Genomic DNA, 17,227 nt, shown 5'->3' with positions numbered 1-17,227 from the left:
TGACATCCCCATGAAGCTGCAAAGGAGATAAACTCAAGAGTAGCACAACACGACTTCAGGTGATGTTTCACTGTCTGGCCTTTGTTTTCCTCAGCGGAAAAATGTGGGCTTGAACTATGTTATCAAGACTCACTTTCCTTTTATTGTTGGCTGGGATTTTATGAACTCTATGGCTACTCAGTTTACAAAGATGACAAAGATTGAAATTATCATTCCCTGTTTCTGGAAACTTCTTATTTGTCTACAAGGTTTGTGATCTGACTTCAAGAATGGCTTTTCTTAAACTTGGGGCTAACTGGAAGAGGTTCTCAAGGCTTTGAAACTCAAGGTAGTGAATGGGAAACAGGCTAAGTGCTTGAGGGAAAGCTTTGATGTACAGGGCTAGCTTCCAGTGGTTGAAGAGCTCACACACTAGGGCTAGTTTGGTGATGCTGGTTATCTCTGCTGGGATTTGGAGATGTTCATGGCAAGCTGGTGCCAGAAACACATGTTTAGTCTCAACTGTTTTTCCAGATACATGGGCAGGAGCAATTAAGCAGTGTAAGCTCATGTGTGTGTGTGTTTGTGTGTGTGTGTGTGTGTGTGTGTGTGTGTGTGTGTGTGTGTGTGTGTGTAATCATCCACATATGCATTTGACCAGCTGGCAGGGAGGAGCAATGGACATTGAGGGTCTGGCTGTCTGGGTGGGTACAGGAAGGAGCGGGTGTTTCGTTGAATTTCACAGTCCCACTGGCAAGTGTAACTGAGCCATTAGGCTGACCTCATCTATTCTGATGTTATTTTTCTCAGCAAGCAATAACCTCAGCTTTCCTTGGCTGGTGGTTTCTGAAGCTGGGGATGAATTCCCTCACTTGGAGTGAAGGTGTCCAACTGGAAGCAGGAAGAAAAGACTTTAGCCCATAAAGGCATTTTGTCATCAGGGAGGGGCCAAGATTTGGAAGCGTCGCATGGATAAAAAAAGTCCCTTTGGACAGCAACATGAGCCAGAGGAGCCATGAGTCAGGCAATCAGGCATTCCTATAACCAGCAGTTATTAAGCATCTGCTGTGTACCAGCCTTACACTGGATGTTTCAAATACTGAAGACGGAACAGCCATCTTGTTTATTTTCAAAGAATTCCTGTATCATCCAGAGAGATGAATACATAAACTATGAGATTTAGTCACATGACATCACAAATATTCAGCCACCCTGGCTTGTAAAAAACAACTGTTCCTTATGGTTAAACCAGGCATTATCATGTCTTAAGTTTAACACGCAGCTTAAATGTTAGATAATTGTAGGACAGGCTTTATGGAGGAGACTTTTAACTCTGGCCTAAAAGGGAGAGGTTTTTTTTTTTAAATATATTTTAAAAGTTGAGATGGAAATGAAATGAAATTGTATTTGTTTCATATATGTTTGCTGAGCATGTAGGACATTCAGGGTGGTGTAATATGTTTGAGAAGCAGCATTCAGCTTATAGTGTTGCTGGCTTCTGTCCTGAGAGCCCATGCCAAAGAAGAGAGGTAGAGCCTTAAAGATAAATACCCAGTTATTACTCACCTAATTAAAACTCTGAGGGATTCTCCAAAGAATAATATCTAGAGCATGTTACTGGAGGCTGGACTTGGTCTATGAGGCCATGACAAGCTCCATTTGAATCTTCTAGGACAAAGGGAACTCACATTTGCAGAGAGCATTCAAAACAGATAAACAGGCATGTTCAGAGATCCTGCAGCAGGCCTCAGGAGCAATGTTTTGCCTATCTCAAAATTTGAGTTCAAAGAATGTGTTCTCTCTGATAGGATCACACTTCTAAGCGGTCTAACATCACTCTCCTATGAAGAGCTGGCTTCTAAGATTTGGCCAAATCTCTAATTAGGTGATGGAAATGGAGTTTTTGTCTTCATTTCTTTCTTTTTTTTTTTTTTTTTTTGGTTTTCTGAGACAGGGTTTCTCTGTGTAGCTTTGCGCCTTTCCTGCAACTCACTTGGTAGCCCAGGCTGGCCTCGAACTCACAGAGATCCGCCTGGCACTGCCTCCCGAGTGCTGGGATTAAAGGCGTGCGCCACCACCGCCCGGCTTGTCTTCATTTCTTTTCTGTTACTGTGATAAAATAATAGCCTGACACGTACAAGCCATTGTGAAAATAGAACTCAAGGCACCAGGAGCTTGAGTCAGCTGCTCACATGACATCCACACTCAGGAGACAGAGCCATCAAGGCAAGGTTGGCTTATTTTCTCCCATTCGACACAGTTCAGAAATAGTCCTGCCCACAGACAAGATGAGTGTTCCCACATCAAGTTAACCTAATCAAAATGATTTCCAACTGGCTTGTAGAAATTTTTTTAAAAATAAAGTGGGTAGATATTTGACAACACTTAATTTTCTTCTTTTATTAAACAATTGTATTTGTTTTTAGTTTTATGTGCCTGGGTGTTTTGCCTGCACGTATGTCTATGCACCACTGTGTGCCTGGTGCCCACAAGGCCAGAAGAGGTTATAGAATCCCCTGTAGCTAGAGCTATGGTTGTGAGCCACCATTTGGGTGGCAGGAGTTGAACCCGGGCCTCTGGAAATGCAGCCAGTGCTCTTACCCACTGGACCATCTCTTCAACCCTGTTTTTTTCTTGAGTTTGGGTTTCTATTCCATTTTGACTTATATAACCTTAAATCTAAACTGGTTCTTTGGCACTAAAGTATTTTAATTGATCATTCTTCCATATATCTCTACAGCAAAATACATCATTTGAAATTTGCTTTAGAAGTTTTCTGATGCTATGAGACTCATTTTCCAAAACTTCAAGTCATTGTTTCAGTTGATTTTACCAGTACGTATTGATCAAAGCAGCCTAAATCTACTGAAGTGAACTGCTAATGGGAATCAACATTTAATGTGTTCATACTCCGTAGCTGTATTTCTATGCTGATTATACATGATGAGTATTATTTGTTGGGGTAACAAAGCAGGTTCTGTCTGGCACATTTCCATTCTGTTTCACTTTTGTAAGTTTTGAGACAGCTTGTTCATATAAGTAAGTAGATAGGAATGGCAGGAGTCTGGGATATAAGGACTACTTTGTTCTTTGGGCTCCGTTTGAGTGGTTTGCCAAAAATAACAGTGATCTGTAACCAAAAGATGCTGCCGTAGTTTTGAGGATGATGTATGTACTGGAAGGTGGTTGATGTTTGGAAAGAATTTGTTTCCCTGTCATGAAGTTTTCAAAAGGAACATGCTAGACAGGTTTATAAGACTAGTTGGATGGCAATTATTCATGTCCATCCCTCAGGCCTCTTGTTTACCCAGATATATCCTAGAAATGAGTAGGAAAGGAGAAATACCCATTTCAACACACTTCTGCAAACATAATATTTTGGAGGCTATTATCTCATAATGTATATACATATGTATATGTCAAGTTTTTCATTTGAAGATTTAACAGACCACAGAGAGGGTTCACCACATAATCATATGGGAGATTGTCTTCCGATCAACCACTTACATCAGACAATTCCTGTTAGAAAACAAAACCCCAAACACTCCTTGCTACGTGTGATACTTGCTCAGTTGTGTTTACTCTCCACTGCTGCTTTGCACCCAGTGGCCAGGAAATAGAAATAACTTAAATGCCATTCAGCTGATGAACAGACGGTGAAGTTGTGGTACCTGCCTACAACGGAATACTATTCAGCTGTGAGGGAAAGTTGTCTCGCTTCTGAGTCCAGACAGTAGGTGAGGCTTAACCAGCTGCTGCTGACCTTGTTACCCAGAGTGAATGTTTACACGTTCACCATCAGTATTTTCTATAACACTTCTCCTATGTTGTTGCCAGGCGACTTCTTCAAGAGCCATGTTCTGGAACTACTCTTGTGTGCGATGTTCGAGGGAGTTTCCTGTTGGAAATGGGCACCTCCATGGGATTCAGGATAGGTTAGAGGCAAACAAGTTTTGTTTTGTTTTTTTTTAAGGCAGAAGAAAGTTGGGAGGGAAGAGTTAGGGAGTATGAATTACAGAAAAGTGGGTACATGCTTAGAAATAATATATATCCAAATTACAAGTTGAGAAATTAACACTCTTAAAACTATCCATATCTAAATATCCTTGGGAAAAACTTTTCTTTTTAAAAATATTTGAAACAAGGCAGTGGTGGTGCACACCTTTAATCCCAGCACCAAGGAGGCAGAGACCATCAGATGTCTGAATTTGAGGCTAGCCTGGTCAACAGAGTGAGTTCCAGGACAGCCAGGGCTACACAGAGAAACTCTGTCTCGAAAAACAAACAAAACAAACAAACAAACAAAATTGATTTGAAGTAACTTTTGCGTGTAAGCTTAGTCAGTGAGCCGCCAGTGAGCCCAGGATGATTTGTTTTGTGTATGGATTGTGGAATTCCTTCACTTTTGCAGTTTGTGAACCTCATTTCTCTTTTCAGAAAAGCTCATTCGTTTAGCCCAAAGCACAGCTTGTGGGAAAATGTCAGAGCTCATGGCTGCATCCCATTTCCCACACAGCTTCCTTCACCTGAGCTGGAACAGGGGAACTTGACCCGGGGTCCAGTCCTTTGGGGGAAGTCAGTAATGGTAATGGAGCTTCAGGCTGTCTCCTTGACAACAAAATAAATGTATCTGTGGTTTGCTACAGCTGAAAGAATTTCAACCTTCCCACCACTTGTTTTATAGATGTGGAAACTGAAGCCAGAAAGATGGGTGATTGACATTTCCAAATTTCACAGCTTGTAAGTGGCAGCGATTCAATGCTCACAATTCCCAAAGCAAGGCTACACCTGTGTGCACGAAGCATTATTTTGTATCGCAGGGATGTAAAACCGGGCTGGCTGGCCAGGTTTTACACTCCTCACCCAGCTGCCCTGGTGTTTTCAAGCACGGTCACAGTCTCTGCAGTCTCTGGAAAAACCAGATGGCCTGATTTCATTCAAGTGTTTTCAAGGAATCATAGTTAGCAGTGACTGGAAGTTTTATTTTACCACAGCTTTCCTAAGAATAAATTTATCACAACCTTGATCACCACTGATGCAGTCTCGGACTTCCTGACTTGCGGATGTGAGAGAACAGGACTTCTAACTGTTCCAAAGTGCAGATGCTTCAAAATCAAAATCTTGAGGAAAGTCGACTGCATCCCTGGGGCCTTCTCCATTGAATTCAGACTAGTTACTGGTCCCCCATTTCATATCTGCTGGAAATTCCAGGAGAACAGAGCCGTCCATCCATGACCAAGCCCCATTTACAGACCCAAGTCAGCTTCAGTTGACTTGAATGTGAAAACCTTCCCTGATTCTAGGAGAGACCAGTAGAAATTCCTGTTACTTCAGTCCACTCAGGATGCTGTGACAAAATGCCTTAAACTGGATATAACCAGCTTAAAAATATAAACAGTTGCTCATGGTTATTGAACAGTGGCAAGTTCAGTGTCTGGTTAGCCTGTGCTGTTCCAGCCTCCCAAGGATCAGACAGCTTCTTCTGGACTCTTTGGGCACTTCATATACATGGTGTATGCGTGCAGGCAAACAGTCATCCAGCTAAAATAGAAATGAATCTTTTATAAAAAGATGGTAAAAGCATACTTGGTGATTTCTTGTATGCAAAAGGGCAAGGGGGTTGCCGCTGGCCAGACACGAAGTTGTTAATCTTGTGCACCAAAGACCTTCCTTTATCATTTAAACACTTCCTGAAGGCTCCTACCTCTTTTTCAACATTTGGTTTTTTTTTCAAAACAGGGTCTCACTATGTAACTTTGGGTAGCCTGGAATTCCCCGTGTATCCCAGGCTAGCCTCAAACTCATAAAGATCCATATGCCTCTGCCTCCTGAGTGCTGGGATTAAAACGTGTGCCATTACTGTCCACCCGAGGTCTCTCTCACCTCTTAATATGTTCTCTCTGGGGTTTAAATGCCAACGTAAGTTTTGGAACAGACACAGACTTTCAAAACACAACACCTGTGATGAGTAGAACTTCAGAGATGGGGAACCACAGTTCACTTAGAGTTCCTCTGTTGAGGTCTACAGGACTCAGCCTAATGGTACATCCAGAGCTGAGACTGCATGAGGTGTGCAGAGGAATCAGACTTCAGAGCTTGAGAAAAGCAGAGCAATAAGGACTGGCAAATTTAGAACAGAGACCATGACTGCTTAGATCTTAATGCGCTTGATTTTCCCAGCAGGCCACCTTCTATAATGGCCTTGAAAAGGAAGTCTTAATTATGCTATGTATGGAAACTGTCATGAAAATATATCAATCATTCTTATTTTTGAAAATAAGAAGGCTAAATATGAGCAGTGTAATCAGAAAGACCTTCAACAGCCAGATGAGTGACCTCATTTCCTGAATGCACTGGGTGATTATGTCTCCTCGTCTTGAAATGCTTCTAAACAAATGATTTTGGGAGGCAAACTCATAACTTTGCAGAAAAATAACAGTCTAGATGAATACAAAACTTAATTAGCTGGGTTCTAACTTGATTAGTGTGAGGAGGAATTTTAGAGGTCATCAATGAAACGCAGAGAGAGGACTTATCACTTGGAATCCAGGAGGTGATGAAAAGTTGAAGGGACATGACACGTTTCTCCAACCAGAACCTTGCACACATGAAATCACTAAATATGCTTTTACCATCTTTTACAAAAAGATTCATTTCTGTTTTACCTGCATGACTGTTTGCCTGCATGCATACACCATGTGTATGAAGTGCCCAAAGAGTCTGGAAGAGTTACAGATAGTTGTGAGCCAACATATGGGAGCTGAGACCCGAACCCAAGTCCTCTGCAAGAACAGCGTGGACTGAGCCATGTCTCCTAGCCCCTGACTTAATCATATTATAGAAAAGAACTCGAGGTTCAAGAAGAGTGACTTATTTATGGTTAGAACTGCCATGAAAACCTGGGCCTGATGGCACACACTCCTCTGTAACCTCATCACCTGGGTGTGGTAGGCATGGCTGGGTCCCTTTTGACAGTCATGGCTTCCAGGGAAGTCTCTGCTGTGATTGGGTAGAGCAGAGACTTCTCCTTTGGTGGATATTAATTTTGGACTTCCACTCTTTGAGGCCAGTTTTACATCAAAATTAATGGAATCTGACTGGGTGAGCAATGGTGATGGATAAGGCATGGAGATCACTGGCTGGTGAACCTCTCTGCTAGGACTCTTTAGCTGAGAGAGGCTTAGCTAGACCCTTGAGGTATGCACCCAGCTTTGCACAATAACTTATTAATCCTGTGACTTTTCTTTTCCTTGAAGAAAGTCATTGGCTACCCTTGTTGATTCTAAATAGGATTAGAATATTTTGTACAGGAAACTTTCTTTCAGACTTCTGTTAAGCTGGCTGCATCTGCAGCTATGTAGAACTTCCCCCAACACACACACACACACACACACACACACACACACACACACACACACACAAGTATGTCTTGAGGGTGACTGGGACAATGTGAAGTTTGGGAGCTGGCAGAGGTGATATAGGATGGAAGAATGTGGGAGCATCAACACTTGCCTTTCTGAGAGACATACAAAACACCCACAGTAACTGATTGCATGGAGGTAGACTTAGGCTATCAAGAAAATCATATCCAGCTGTGCTGTGTGACTCAGTTATTCGTTCACTAAGTTATGGAGTGCTTACTTAACAGTAGCACAGTGGGGAACAAGAAAAGATCCCATTTACTAGTTGATAGTGCCTCCATAGTTAATTCTCCATGGTGATGCTGGGAGTGTTTACTAGAAGATCTGAACAACTTGAGGAATAATAAAGTTCTCCATATAAAATTATATTTTAGGAAACAGATGAAAGTTAAAGGTATTGAGGAAGAGGGTATAGCATGTGCAAAGGCCCTGTGCCAGGAGGAAAACTAAAATGTATGAAGATCATCGTATTTGAGGTACAGTAGTGAAAGAACAGTAATTAAACTGGATGCACCCTGGAGATTATTGGAGGAATAGGCAACGGCTGAGTATAAAGTGAGTACAATAAACAGGTTTTCAAGACAGTCTAGGTGAGTAACAGTTATGATTTGGATTAGAGAGTGACTGGACATGGAGAGAAATCGGTGAATCCAAGATGCTTTGTGGAAATAACATTGCTAAGAGCTGGTGATGGATTGATATGAGGTTTTTGTGAGGGAGAAGGAAAGATCAGACTTACTCCTTTTTAAGAATCGTGGACAAGCCCCAGGTTTCTGAGTTGGGTGGTGGTCAATGTCTTTCACTGAGATGAGAAAAGCTAGGAATATGGGCAGTACATGAGTGAGAAGCTCAGTTTGGACATGGTAACTTTGGGATAACTAAAAGGCATGATGTTTAGTCATATTTCTAACGAAACTCACACATCTGCCTGAACTTTCCCTGTTCACATATATGCACCTAACTGGAAAAAAAATCATTTTAAAGGGAAAAATTTTCAAAGGATTTTTAAACGTGAAGTAACCAGTCATTAGAAAGGGTCCAAAGGGGCTGGCTTTTTGTCAGATTCTGCAATTGCGTCCACATGAACTCCAGGACAGGATGGGCCAGGCAAAGCAGCGGGTGTGTGGAGATGGGAACTCTGAGGATGTTGGATGATAAGTGAGTCAGGATGAAGGTTTAAGAAGGGGCGTGGCCAGAAAGGGAGGCTGAGGAGTACTTGGGTTCAGGATAGATGACTATGTTTGCACTCTATTGACTGGAGAGTGTGTTGAAGATCCTTTCAGGGCAATTGTGATTTATGAATTCTAATGTGGCATTGGAACATGAACACAGAAGATTGCTGTCTGGAAACTCACAGAACACAGTGATAGTGGAGGTCAGCAGAGGCAAAAGCTGTCTCAGGATTGGCATTAGGAAGGGGGACTTCCTCCCAGCAAACCCTATTCTCTTGATGTCTGCACCAACCTGCTTTCATTTTCTTCCCTGCTTCGTTGTCTGTTGTCTATTGCTTCATTCTCCGATAAAAATCTAAGGTGTAAAGAATGTGTAAACTGAGCGTTTCGGCACCAGGTGGATAAACTGAAGGTAAAGCTACCAGATGTACAAACTGACAACATGACTGCTTCAAGGTATGACTGAGGGGAAGTTTTTTTATTGTAGATACAATGGAGGGAACAGCCAAGGCATCTGGAGGAGTCCAGAGCAGATGGAGTAAGCAGTAGACTGGAGGTGGCGGCCAGCACACTGCACTTGGTCATGAGAGTGGGGATGGAGTGAGAGAGGAAGACAAGGAAGGTTTGGGCAAAGAAAGTTCAGGCAAAGAAGAAAGAGAGAGAGAGAGAGAGAGAGAGAGAGAGAGAGAGAGAGAGAGAGAGAGAGACAGAGAGAGAGAGAGAGACAGAGAGAGAAGAGAGGACCAAGAGAGTGCATAGAAGAAAGGACCAAGAGCAGGGTTATATGGGAATGAGAAGCTGGGGAGGGAAGACTATGAGCTGGAGAAGCTCAGGGTTGAGTAGGGGTAGGTACTTATGACACTGAGGGAGCCTGGAGGCCAGAATGCACTTTGGTATGCTAATAGGCGCCACAGTTAGCCATTTGTCACTCCTACCAGTGATAAGGAAAAATGGCTCCTTTGGCAGAGGGGAACTGGCTTCACAAGTGCCCGAGGGATGGTGGCTTTTGTCTAACCGCTAGAGTTTAGGGAAATGGAGTTTCTTTTGGACTTGACAAAGAAGCCACTGTAACCGTGGGAATTTCCAAAAATCTGTCTTCCTGGGTTGAACGATTCTTGGCCCAAATAGGACCAGAGATAGTGACACATCCCGGAAGAGGAGGAGGGCTGAGGTTCTCACATTTCTCCTTCCTCTCTAGAGCCTGTGTTCTGGAAAATCATTACTAACATAATAGGCAGAGTCAGCTGGTTGAAACTACTTCAGCATTTGAAAATGTACAAATACAATTTTTGGGGTGGTGAAGAGACATGGCTTTGAGATTAAGAGCACGTACTGCTCTTGCAGAGGACCTGAGGTCTGTTCCTAGCACCACGATGAGCAGTTCTCCACTGCCTACAACTCCAGCTCCAAAGAGATTCGATGCTGCTGACTTTCATGGAGGACCTAAGCTCAGATGTACATACCCACACACAGACACAGAGACAATTGAAAATAAAGCACATCTTCAAAAAATAAATCAAAGTTTGGATTGAGAATGTAGGGTGGAGGGCAATGAAATGACTCAGCGGGTAAAGACGCTTGCTGCCAAGCCTGATGACCTATGTGCAATGCCCCAAATCCACATGGTGGAAGGAGAGAATCAACATCTACAAACTGTGCTCTGATCTCCACATTCATGCTGTGGCACATGCATGCCCTCCCCCACACTAAATAAAATAAAATAAAAGATACATGTGAATTTCTAAAAAAATAAAAATGTAGTGTTGGAAGGAATAAAAATTAAGATTTTTATCCTCATATTTATCATCACATTTCTCACACCCCAACCCCTGGGAGCTAAACATCACAATGAGTCTCTCAAATATTTGTTTGTTTGTTTGTTTGTTTGTTTGTTTTAATTGAGATATGACCTGGCTATGCAGCTTTGGATGGATTGGAACTCACTGTGTAGCAAAGGCGGCCTTGAACTTGAGACCCTTCCCCATCAGCTCCCCAGTACTGGCATTACTGCATGTACCCTCACACCAGGCCATCAGCTGTTTTCTTCTGAACAGAGATTAGCATTGCAGCAGATTTGGTCAACACAGCTCTTCCTTACAGAGGCTTAAAATGACTTGTACTCCTTTGTGAATTGAGTGTGACTGGGAAAATCCCTAACAGGTTTTGTCTTAGTCTGTTCTTGATGTCATAAGACATCTCTTAGACTGGGTAATTCCAAACAAAAGAAATATATTTCTCAAAGGTATAGAGTGTGGGGAGTCCAAGATCCAGACACTAGCAGACTTTGGGTCTGGTGATAGCTGTTCTTTGCTTCTAAAATGGTGCCTTGTGGCTTCATCCTGATTTGGAGGCTAAGTGCAGAAAGGCTTCCTCAAGATCCTTAATAAGGGTGCTGATCCTATCCATGATGGTGGAGCTCATGTGGTCTAATCTCCTATAAAGGCTCCACCTTTGTTGATTAAATAATTTTTGGAAGGACGAAGATTATGTCAGAATGTAAAAATCAGGACATTATAGGACAGAATCTGGGTCAAACCTCAAACAATGTGAATATCCTATCCACAAGTCTGGTAGTGCCATCAGGAAGAGCAAAGAAATCAAGTATTAAACTCTCTAAGGCCAAGAAGCAGCAGCTCACACAGGGTGTTTCCCTCTGGATCAAAGATTCTTACAGAAATCTACCCTGTTATGTAAGTTGAGGTTGAAGTGTGATTTTGTCAGATCCATTTCAGAGCCTTCCTTTACCTCTTCATGGAAGCAGGGTGCCAAAAACACAAAAAGAAAAGAGGTCAATGAAACACAATTGGTGGGAGGTAGAGGCAAGAGGGCTGTGAATTAAGGTCAGTCTCCACTACAGAGGAAGCTGAAGGCTGAGTAGGCTTGTGTAATACCTTATGTTTAAAAAACAAACACAAAAAATCAAAAAAAGAAAGAAAGAAAAGGAAAAGCAACTGAACAGGGCTTTCCTTTGCACCAGTTTTGGAGAAGTGAGCACAAGGAGCCCTTTTTCTGACATCTGTCCATCTGTCCATCCTCTCCCGAGAGTCAGGTCATAAGCACTGGAGCTCTTAGTAGGATCTATTGAGAAGCCCTTGGGTTGGACGCCAACACTGAGGAATACTGACATGTAAATGTACAAATTATATATGGTAGATCAAGGAGAGAGGGTATTGGTCCCTGGATATTTTAAGCAGTGTGAATTTAATTCAATGAACAGCTTGAGGGGCTAGAGGAGCTGAGCAGCCAACTTTGTGGTCAGTGTGGTAACAGAAATTAATAGCAGCTGGAAAAATGATAGCAACCCTGGGGCTGGAGGCCTCAAAAAGAGGTGGCATTCCTCTATCACAGGGCACAGCCACTCATCAAAGCTGGAATTCCATAGTCCTGGGGCCAGGGAGGAACCTTGGCCTCCGCCAGGGACTCTAGTGGGGAAAGGACCTTGCCTCTACTCCATAGTCTCTTTTGGCATTGTCTCTAGGACAGGCCCAGCTAGAATACTGCTACCAAGGGATTTGGAGAAGTGTAGCATCCAGAGATCAGCCTGGTGAATCAGGAAAGATCTGGGGATCTGAGGGAATGGAGGGGCAAGGAACTACGTCCAGGCCCCCAAATACACAGCTTCGTGATTGATCTGATTTAGCCCACATTTAATTAATTTAAATGCCAACAGATTGTTGCCACCTTCCATTTCTTCCATCTCTGTGCTCGCTCCTCTGTGGCTGACTTTTCCTTCTACCTCTTGCCCTCTTCAAGATTTCTTGGTTAACAAAGAAGAGAACCCTAGTGCTGAAGGCCACAGGCTTGCTTCTCAATCTCAGAAGAGAGCTTCTTGACATGTATCTAGAGACTGTCCGGAGATAAGCCTCTTGAGAGCCTGTGCTCACCTGCTGATCAAAGAGCATCCCAACTGGGAGATGCTGACTCAGGTAACGACCCAGGAACAGGTCAGGAAGGAAGAAATATTACTCGTGAGGAGTTTCCATCTTCTCAAAGTAGACGAGGTGCATTTCTGCTTGCTGTAGGACGAACCCTGGTCTTGGGTAGGTCAGCTTGACCAGGAAGGTAAAAGTGAGAGGGGGCCAGTATTAGCCATACCTGGGCTCAGGTATACGAACTTGGGGGTGGTGAATTGTGGATGTCAATTTGACCAGATTAAAAGAACCCAGTACAAGAAAAGCATTGTTTCCAAGTATTTTGGGAAGGGTGATTTTAGAAGAGACCATCGTTTGAACCAGCAAACTAAGAAAGTCTGCCCTCATGAATGTGAGTGGGCACCATCTAATCAGCTACAGGCTAAGAGAATACTAATTCCACCCCCAACCTTTGGATCTGGGGCATGTTTCCTTTCTTCCTTTCCTACCCTTGGACATCTGAGCTCTAGATGGTCTGGGCCTCAGATTCTAGGACTTACTTCAGCAGCCCACCAGGCCTTCAGGCCTTGGTCTTGAGTCAAAAGTTACACCATTGGCTTCTCTGGTTCTGGGCTTAGATTGAGGCAGGCTACTGATTTCTAGGATTTTTCAGTTTACTGGTGGCATATTATTGAACTTCTGAGCTTCTGTTATTGTAGGAATTAATTCGCTTAGTAAATTTCTCTTGTCTGCCTTTATCCATCCTGTCAATCTGTCTCTCTGAAGGCCATTCTTAGTACAGTAGCCTATTCTCTCTGGCCTCCAGGCTTATAAGCCAGGTCTCTACAAATGTAACAGTCTAGACTGAGTAGGATTTTTACACTGGATAAGAGGATACAGCATTTTAATAAGACTTACTGGATGTAGCTAAAATGGAGGAGAGAGGCTAGACCCCGTGAGGTATTGAGCCGCCCAGTGAGCAGAATTTGTTCTGCAAACGGAGCAGGCTTGGGAGCCAGGAGAGGCCAAGGGGAGAGAAGTAAAGGCAGCTAAGTGATAAGGTTATGTAAAGAAAAATAGAAGGGAAAAACATTGCCTAATCCAAAAAGAACACACTTGAATCTTGATTCCATGTAATATGCTTCCTGATCCCTAAGGAGGATTCCCTACCTTCTCATGCTATGTGATCTCAGGCAAGGCAAATCCCAGAGCTTGGGGCAGAACAACTCAGAAAATCCTCGGTATGGATTTGCTGTGTTCCTTAGCTGAAGGGCCAGCTCGGTTCCCCCAGGGCTTTGTGCGGCTCAGTTGCTGACAGGCTCTTCAAGCAAATGCAGGAAGGTTCTCCTTCTGTTACAAATGGGCTCTATTTTCCAAGCCCAGGCTTTGGAGTAGCTGGATGAGGGTAGCAGCAGTTCAGATTAAGAGTGGGGGGCTGGAGTGGTGAAGACCTTAGACCGGATGCTGCTCTGGAAAGGGACAGAGAGCCCATGAAGTGTCAAAGACCCCACTCTTGGCTAACCTCACAGAAAAGTGGTCCAGACAGTTCTTTCTATAGAACGTGGCTATGGGAAGAGGGGAAGGGCCGAAACCAAGCCTGTTCTCTGGCACAGCAGCAGCAGCAGCAGCAGCAGCAGCAGCAGCAGCAGCAGCAGCAGCAGCAGCAGCAGCAAGAAACATGTTCTACTCAACAGGAACAGAAAAACAGTATAGCAAGTCAATCACATTAGTGCTGGGATTTACCCAGAGAAGACAAACCTGTCAGACCCAGACTCCACCCCCATATCATGGGTCATTCCTCATTCTTTCTCTCCCTGCTCCTCCGTCTTCACCTCATTTCCACCAAGGAAATTCGAGGTCCTAGAGGGCTGTGGAGATGCTCAGAGCCTGTCTCCTGCTGCCCCCGAAGTTCCTTCTATGTCTGGAGGTAATGTGGGCACTAGCTCTTTGCAATTCAACATCCAGCTCCATGAACTTTTTTTTTTTGTTGTTGTTGTTCAGTTTCTACTGTGAAGTGGTTGTCAGATAGTGTGGCTTCTCAGCACCTTCCCTAGTCCATGTACGTTTGCTTAGCTTGTTAGTGTAACCATGTCTGTTTCTAAGACACCATGTCACTTAGGTATCTTAAGTATTATCTTAAGTGTAACAGCTATGAAGAGCTAATGCAGAAACTCCATGGGACCTTAGAAACCATGCCCTCCAATCTGGGTACCTTTGAGAGAACCATAATTTACCACACAGATCGTGAGCCACAGTGTGCTTGGCCCAGCCCACCCCTTCTCTATCCAGAAGCCAAGCGAGGTTTTCATCATAGCTTGACATCATCTTTTCCCATGGATGTGAGCAAATGGGGTTGACACTCCAAGGACCTAGATATTTGTCATCTTGACCTGAGTCTGCCTTGGTATGACTTAGCCACACATGCTTTGGAAAAGAGTGAGGAAGCCAACAATGAGAACTGGGGGGAGAATTTGTCTGGTGTGATCTGTTGCTGGCTCCTATGCCAGTGGGTCCTGGAGTTCTTCTTCCTCCATACTTCTGCCTCTCATTTCCACCAGAGCAGAAAACAAAGCAAAAAAAAAAAAAATGGTCATATTTATTTTCACATACAGATCACACTTTAAGGAATAATTCTAGATCATGTTATTGGAAGACTAATGATAGAACAGAAATACCAAATGGGCAAGGAAAGGGGGTTATAAATGTGATTATGAGATAGGCTCCCAAAGGTCACTTTGCACATTTCCCTCCCTTACCCAACCTGGAGTTCGGAAGAGAGGAAGGGAAGGAGGTGTGTCGGGAGGGACTATAATGCTGTAAAGGACAACTTTTAAAACAGAGAGACTAATTTTCTGCAAGTCTTATTAGACTTTAAAGGAAGGATTTATGCGTGCATGAATTGTGCAGAAAGGAATTTTAATAACAGAGAGGCAGTGTGAGACAATGTCGACCGAGGTCATAACTCAGGGACGGAAGGCTTTCCAGGAGGGATTAGCATAGGCTGCAAACTCTGCTAGTCACAAGAAAGCTCTACTCTGCCCTGGAGCTCTCTGGTGAATACATACAGGCATTTCCTCACACAGTTAATAAATAAGCCACGGCTTGCTTCCCATTGATAGAAGTAGAGCTGGGAACTGCTACGGAGCCGCACTGTGCTGGGATTCCAGTGTAGCTGTGTGGAATGGAGATGCCCCACTTCATCCTCAGCACTAGGAACATTTGAGCTGGACCATTCATTGTTGGGGTCAGGAAAGAGGGGTCCTCCAGGGCACTTCCAGGATGTTGAGCAGGATCTTGAGCCTCTTACCTGTAAGGTATCACTAGCACCCAACTCTCAGTTGTGTGACAGCAAAACAGACTGTACCTTTAGAGTCAATCCTTTCTGCCTTCTGTGTTGAAAGCCACTCATGTAGAGGAATGATGTCCTTCCTCTCCATGTTGTGTAACCCTGCAGTGAGTGAACCTTTGGGGGAGGTACATACAGTGTCCGCATCATCCCTGATGATGCATAATGAGAGCAGGCTAGTGGGAATGCTGAAGTGCTGACCATATTCCTGCCCCGAGTTTGTGATTGCCATCTAGGCAGGGCTGGGAAGCCCCGTAGCAGAAGTCAGTCCACTCCCATTTGAGCACCTGGATTTCCCATGAACAGCCCTTGACCAAGTGTTGAGTGGGCCAGATCCTGCTGAGGCTGAGAAAATATGAATTTTGGATTCCAAACATTGAAACAACTCTTTGGCAGCCTGCAGTGGCAGAGCAGAGATGAATGATGGATGACACTGCCTCCCCAGAAGCACCCCTCTTCTCTGCATAGGGAAGAAATCTGCACGATGAAGTGAAGGCATGGGAGGAACCGTTGTCTATAAAGTGCTCTCCAAATATATGACATGTCCCCTAAGAGCTCTAAACAGAGACATAGAACACCAAAACAAACAGATCCTCTGTAGACCTAGCTGATGCTCTACATTAAAAAAAAAATGCTTCTGTGGTCATTGACATCTGAATGCTGTTGTATGAGGTAACCCTGTGGTTGCCATGGAGACGTGCTTTTTAGCAGTGCCTGCATCATGAAATGGCACGGAACTGCTTCTCATCTGCAGCTGAACGCCCAGATATTTAGGGAAGAGAGTCATGCACAGACCAGGAAACACCCTGAGGGGAACAGAGCTATCACATTAAAGAGGCTCCCAAGGTTTTTGCATAACCAGTCCTAGAGGCCGATTTGTGCCTAAGGATAAGATGGTGGGGATGCCATTGTGTGTAGCAAAGATACAGAGACAGGGTGAAATAGAATATGCCTGAAAACAGGTTTGAAATTCTCCCCCATTGCTGCCCAGACCTACAGAGGTGGGTCTCCGCTTTGAGCAATTCCTTTGAAGTATAATATGGTCCCCAAGCGCTGCCATGCATTCTGGGATCACAAAAGCAAAGACATTTCTGTGGCCACAAATAGATTAGGAAATATTTTTGTGGGTAATATTTGGCTGCATTCATAGAATCTGAATTCTTCTGCAGTAAGTTTTGAAAAGAGCCAGACCATGGTACAAAACCCATAAATATCATGCAAAACATGATAGGACATTTTTGTTTGGAGCAATGTGTCAGGTGGCCCCAAACATGTGCCTACACACGGCAAGGTGGAGCTGGGCTTCTGCTCCCTGGCTTTCTAAGGACAAACTCGTGTCCAGGAGAGCCCAGGGGCAGTTGCTGAAGACTGATTCCTCATGATTGATATGCCTGTTTCCAATAAGCCAAGTTTACAGTTTGTTGGTGGGTTGACGGCAAAGTTATAAAAGCTGATCTC

Source organism: Peromyscus eremicus, chromosome 7 (genome assembly GCF_949786415.1).
Source record: "Peromyscus eremicus chromosome 7, PerEre_H2_v1, whole genome shotgun sequence".
NCBI classification, from domain to species: domain Eukaryota; kingdom Metazoa; phylum Chordata; class Mammalia; order Rodentia; family Cricetidae; genus Peromyscus; species Peromyscus eremicus.
This window is presented reverse-complemented; position numbering follows the sequence as displayed.